Consider the following 6,000-nt stretch of genomic DNA (forward strand, 5'->3'; position numbering starts at 1 on the left):
TGGCCCTGGGGATGGAACCCAGGGGCATTTGACCTCCGAGCTATACCCCCTAACCTATTTTTTTTTTATTCTTTATTTTGAAACTGGGTCTCACTGAATTGCAGAGGGCCTCACTTAGTAGCTGAGGCTGTCCGCGAACCGCGATCCTCTGGTCTCAGCCTCCCGAATGCTGGGATTACAAGCGTGCACCACCACACCCGGCTTTTATTCTTTATTTTAAAACAGGGTCTCACTGAGTTCCAAAGGGCCTAAGTAGCTGAGACTGACTGCAAATCTGCAATACACCTGTCTCAGCTTCCCAAGTACTGAGATTATAACAGTATACCACCAAGCCCAGCTGCGCACTTTACTAAGTAGTTGAGGCTAGCTGGGAACTGTGATCCTTCCATCTCAGCCTCCCAAATTCTGGGATTACAAGCTGGTTGTAATATTTATTTTTTCGGTACTGGGGATTAAACTCAGGGGCATTCTACCTCCAACTATACCCCCAGCCCTATATTTTATTCTTTTTTTTGTTGTTAGTACTGGGGATAGAACAACCCCCCCCCCATACACACACATTGTGCCTCCAAGCTACACTCCCAGCTCTATTTTTTAGTCTTTTTATTATTTGAAACAGGGTCTGAGTTGCGAAGGACTTTGCTAAGTAGCTGAGGCTTTCCATGAACCACAATCCTCCAGTCTTCACCTCCTGAATGCTGGGATTACAAGCGTGCTCCAACACACCCGGCTATTTTATATTCTTTATTTTGGAACAGGGTCTCACTAACTTGCTGAGGACCTCACTAAGCTAAGGCTGTCCAAGAACCTGTGACCCTCCTGTCTCAGCCTACCAAGTACTGTGATTACAAGTGTGCCCCACCACACCAGGCAGGTAATAATACTATTAATTGACTACAGACCTTAGTAGAATTTCACTACTTTCTACTAATTTTTTTTTCTTCAGTACTAGGGATGGAACCCAGGGGAATTCTACCTTTAAGCTACACCCCCAGCCCTATTTTTTAGTCTTTTTTTTTTTTATTTTAGAAACAGGGTATCACTGAGTTGCAAATGGCCTCACTAAGTAGCTGAGGCTGTCTGTGAGCCATGATCCTCTGGTCTCACCCTCCTGAATGCTGGGATTACAAGTGTGTGCCACCACGCCCAGCTTTTTTTTTTTTTTTTCCTTTCTTCTTCTGATTAAGAATTCAACCCATAGCCGGGCCTGGTGGTGCACGCTTGTAATCCCAGCATTTGGGAGGCTGAGACTGGAGGATCATGGTTCGCGGACAGCCTCAGCTACTTAGTGAGGCCCTCTGCAACTCAGTGAGACCCTGTTTCAAAATAAAGAATCAGGCCGGGCGTGGTGGCGCACGCTTGTAATCCCCGCGCTTGGGAGGCGGAGACAGGAGGATCGCGCAGGTTCGAAGCCAGCCGCGCACGCTGGTTTAGGAGACCCTGTTTCTAAATAAAAATATAAAATAGGTCTGGGAGTATAGCCAGGAGTGGGAGGTAGAAGGGCTTCCAGGAACCCCAGTACCACCAAAAAAAAAAAAAAAAAAAAAGAATCAAGCCGGGCATGGTGGCAAACGCTTGTAATCTCCGAGCTTGGGAGGCGGAGACAGGAGGATCGCAGGTTCGTAGCCAGGCTCGCTGGCTTAAAGAGACCCTGTTTCCAAATAAAAATATAAAATAGGTCTGGGAGTGTAGCCCGGAGGTAGAAGGCTTCATGTGCCACCATGCCTGGCTTAGGTGTCTTATTTCTTAGTGTTTTCTATGAGGTTTTTGTTGTTGTTGTTGTTGTTGTTACTGGGAATTGAAAATAGGGGCATTCTACTTCCGAGCTACTCCCCAGCCCAATTTTATATTTTATTTTGAAATAGGGTCTTAGCCGGGCGTGGTGGCACACGCTTGTAATCCCAGCATTTGGGAGGCTGAGACCTTAGGATCGCGGTTCACGGACAGCCTCAGCTACTAAGTGAGGCCCTCTGCAACTCAGTGAGACCCGGTTTCAAAATAAAGAATAAAAAATAGGGCAGGGGGTGTAGCTCAGAGGTCGAATGCCCTGGGTCCCATCCCTAGACCTGCAAAAAAAAAAAAAAAAAAGGGTCTTACTAGGCGGGGTGTAGTGGTGCACACTTGTAATCACAGTACTTGGGAGGCTGAGACAGGAGGATCACTGGTTCATGGTCAGCCTCAGCTACTTAGTGAGGCCCTTTGCAACTTAAGGAGACCCTGTTTCAAAATAATGAATAAAAGCCGGTGTGGTGATGCACGCTTGCAATTCCAACACTTGGGAGGCTGAGACAGGAGGATCGCACAGGTTCAAGGCCAGCCTCAGCTACTAAGTGAGGCTCTCAGAAACTTAGACCCTGTTTCCAAATAAAGTATAAAATAGGTCTGGAAGTATAGCCCAGAGGTAGAAAAGCCCTTGGGTTCCACCCCAGTACCCCCTCCCCCACATACACACACAAAGAATAAAAATTAGGGCTGGAGGTGTAGCTCAGAGGTAGAATGTCCCTTGGTTCCATCCTCAATATGAAAAAAAAAAAAAAAAAAAAAAAAGCAGCAGCAAGGGCTGCTCTAATCCTTAGGCCTTAGGTGAGAGATGTTTGGAGAACAAAATCTTTGCAAAGTGTGAAGACCTCATCTCACTGCTGCAGGTAGGCAGGTCTGATGGCACATACCTGAGATCGATCGCAGAATTTGAGAGGTTGAGACAGGAAATGAAAGTTTGGGGCCTCAGCAGTTTAGTGAGACCCACAGCAACTTATTAGGACCCTGTTTCAAAATAAAAGAGTTGGTGTGCTGTTACAGGCTTTTTTTGGGGGCGGATCTGGGGATGGAACCCAGGGGCATTCGACCTCTGAGCTACAGCCCCTACCCTATTTTTTATTCGTTATTTTGAAACCAGGTCTCACTGAGCTGCAGAGGGCCTCACTAAGTAGCTGAGGCTGTCCGCAAACCGCGATCCTCCAGTCTCAGCCTCCTGAATGCTGGGATTACAAGCGTGCACCACCACGCCCGGCTCTATTTTATATTTTTGAAACAGGGTCTCTTACACCAGCGTGGCTGGCTTTGAACCAGCGCGATCCTCCTGTCTCCGCCTCCCAAGTGCGGTAATTACAAGCGTGTGCCACCATGCCCAGCTTTGGTACAGGCTTTTAATCCCAGTATTTGGGAGGCTGAGACAGAAGGATAGCAGGATTATAGACGGCCTCAGTTTAGTGAGGCCTTCCACAATTTAGTGAGACCCTGTTTCAAAATAAAGAATAAAAGCAGGGCGTGGTGGCGCATGATTGCAATCCCAGTATTTGGGAGGCTGAGACAGGAGGATTGTGGTTTGTGAACAGATTCAGCTATTTAGTGAGGCCCTTTGCAACTTAGACCCTGTTTCAAAATAAAGAATAAAAAATAGTGCTGGGTCTGTAGCTCAGAGATAGAATGCCCCTGGGTTCCAGGCCCATTACCAGAAAAAATAAAATAAAAATTAGGGCTGGGGTGTAGCTCAGAAGTAGAATGGCTCTGAGTTCAATTCCCAGTACTACAAAAAGTAAGTAAATAAATAAATAAATCAGGTTGAGGAGCTGGGCTTGGTGGCTCATGCTTGTAATCCCAGCATTAGGGAGGTTGAGACAGGGTGATCACGGTTTGCAGACAGCCTCAGCTACTTAGTGAGGTCCTTTGCAACTTAGTGAGACCCTGATTCAAAATATAGAATAAAAAAATAAACAGGGCTTGGGGTGTAAATCGGAGATAGAATGCCCCTGGGTTTCATCCCCAGTACCATGATAAATAAATAAATAATAAAGCACCAGCCATGCCTGGTGGTCCATGCTTGTAATCCCAGCATTCGGGTGGCTGAGACAGAAGGATTGCAGTTGGCCAACAGCCTCAGCTACTTAGTGAGACCCTTGGAACTTAGTGAGACCCTTTTCAAAATAAAGAATAAAAAAATAGGGCTGAGGGTATAGCTCAGTACCGCCAAAAAACTCAGTACCGCCAAAAAACTGAATATATATATATATATATATATATATATATATATATATATATATATATTCAGGAGGCTGAGACAGGAGGATCATGGTTCACAGATAGCCTTAGCTACTACTTAGTGAGGCCCTTTGCAACCCAGTGAGACCCTTGTTTCAAAATAAAGAATAAAAAAAAATAGGACTGGGTGTATAGCTCAGAGGTAATATGCCCCTGGGTTCCATCCTCAGTACTGCAAAAGATAAATAAAATAATAAAAAATAGGGCTTGGAGGTAGACTGTCCCTGGGTTCCATCTCCAGTACCAAAAATAAATAAACAAAGCACCTTATGCCAGGGCACTGTGTTGCATGTCTGTAATACCAGCCACTTGGGAGAGCTGAGGTTGCAAGTTCGAGGCTAACGGGCAATTTAGCAAGACCTTGTCTCCAAAAAAGAAAAAAAGGCAGGGTGCAGTGGCCTACGCCTGTAACCCCATTACTTCCGGGGCTTGAGGTAGGAGGATCACTGGTTAGAGGTCAGCTTCAGTAATTTAGTGAAACCCCCCAAAAAACTCATTATGTGATTTTGCATTCATTTCCTGTTTCTAAAAACCATGAAATTAGCCGGGTGTGGTGGCGCATGCTTTTAATCCCTGTGCTTGGGAGGCTGAGACAGGAGGATCGCACAGGTTGAAAGCCAGCCTCAGTTACTTAGTGAGGCTCTCAGCAACTTAGACCCTGTTTCCAAATAAAGTATAAAATAGGTCTAGGAGTATAGCCCAAAGGTAGAAAAGCCCCTGGGTTCCACCCCCTAGTACCCACACACACACACAAAAAAAAAAATCCATGAAATTAGTGATTTAAAGAAAAAAAATTTTTGTGGGTCTGGAGATGGAACCCAGGGACATTCTACCTCCGAGCTACACCCCAGCCCTATCTTTTGTTCTTTATTTTGAAACCGGGTCTCACTGAGTTGCAAAGGGCCTCACTAAGTAGCTAAGGCTGTCCAGGAACCACGATCCTCAGGTCTCAGCCTCCTAAATGCTGGGATTACGCGCCCGACTAGTGATTTAAAATTTGCAATAAATTCTGTAAAGAGAACGGAATCCATCCAAAAATATTACATGGCCGCAAGCTCTCCCACGACTCAACAACATGCGGTTCCTGCCATCTGATCCCCGTTCGGAGCATTTGCACTAGGTGTTAACCCCACTGGGATTTTCCCTCTATCCAGCCTTTATTCACTTGTTTCTTCTTCAGGCCGGTCTCCCACGATCCCTTTCTCTAAATAGCGTCTCTCTCACCATCTCTTTGCTCTTTTTTTTCCTTCATTGTGTTGCTGGCCACTGTGTGAAATTACATTTATTAAAGTACCTTTGATTCCCCCAATATAATGTACGCTCCGAGAAGGACAAGACATTGCTTTATGACCTTAAACCTTTGTTGTGTTGTCAGAGCCCAAACAGTGCCTGGCACACGATGAACACTTATCCACGAACAGACAAGGTTTCAACGCAAACACGTTATTCACGCAGGGACTTTTTTTGCAAACCGGCGGAGGTGTCCGTCACATAACTCCCCCCAGCACGCATGCGCAGGAGATCCGGGAAGTGCCGGAGAAAGGGGGCGGAGCATCGGAAGGAGTCTCGCGGATACGAGCGGTTGCGGCCGAGAGCGCGCGGTGGGGGCGGGGGGGAAACGCTTGATGCTGAGCGCGCGTGCGCACTCGCGGATTCCGACCGGCCGCGGCTAGAAGTTGAAGGCGCTCGAACGCGGGGTAGCGGCCTTGCGCGTGCGCCGTGGTCGCGGCAGCGCCGGGCCCGCCGTGCGCCCGACGCGGGCGGCGCGTGCGCAGTGCGGCGGCGGAGGGATTTGAGGCCGGGAGCCGCCCCCGTCCTGCTCCCGTCGCGAGCCGAGGCCGCGCGGGTCCGTGAGCGGCCGCCTGGTTCGCGCGCTGTGCGGGCGACGGAGGGAGACTGACGCGGACGCCGCCGGAGTCGAAGCCCGAGTAGAAGGCCTTGTCACCGAGGGGCCTCCGCAGC

Source organism: Muscardinus avellanarius (assembly GCF_963383645.1).
Source record: "Muscardinus avellanarius genome assembly, chromosome: 10".
NCBI lineage: Eukaryota > Metazoa > Chordata > Mammalia > Rodentia > Gliridae > Muscardinus > Muscardinus avellanarius.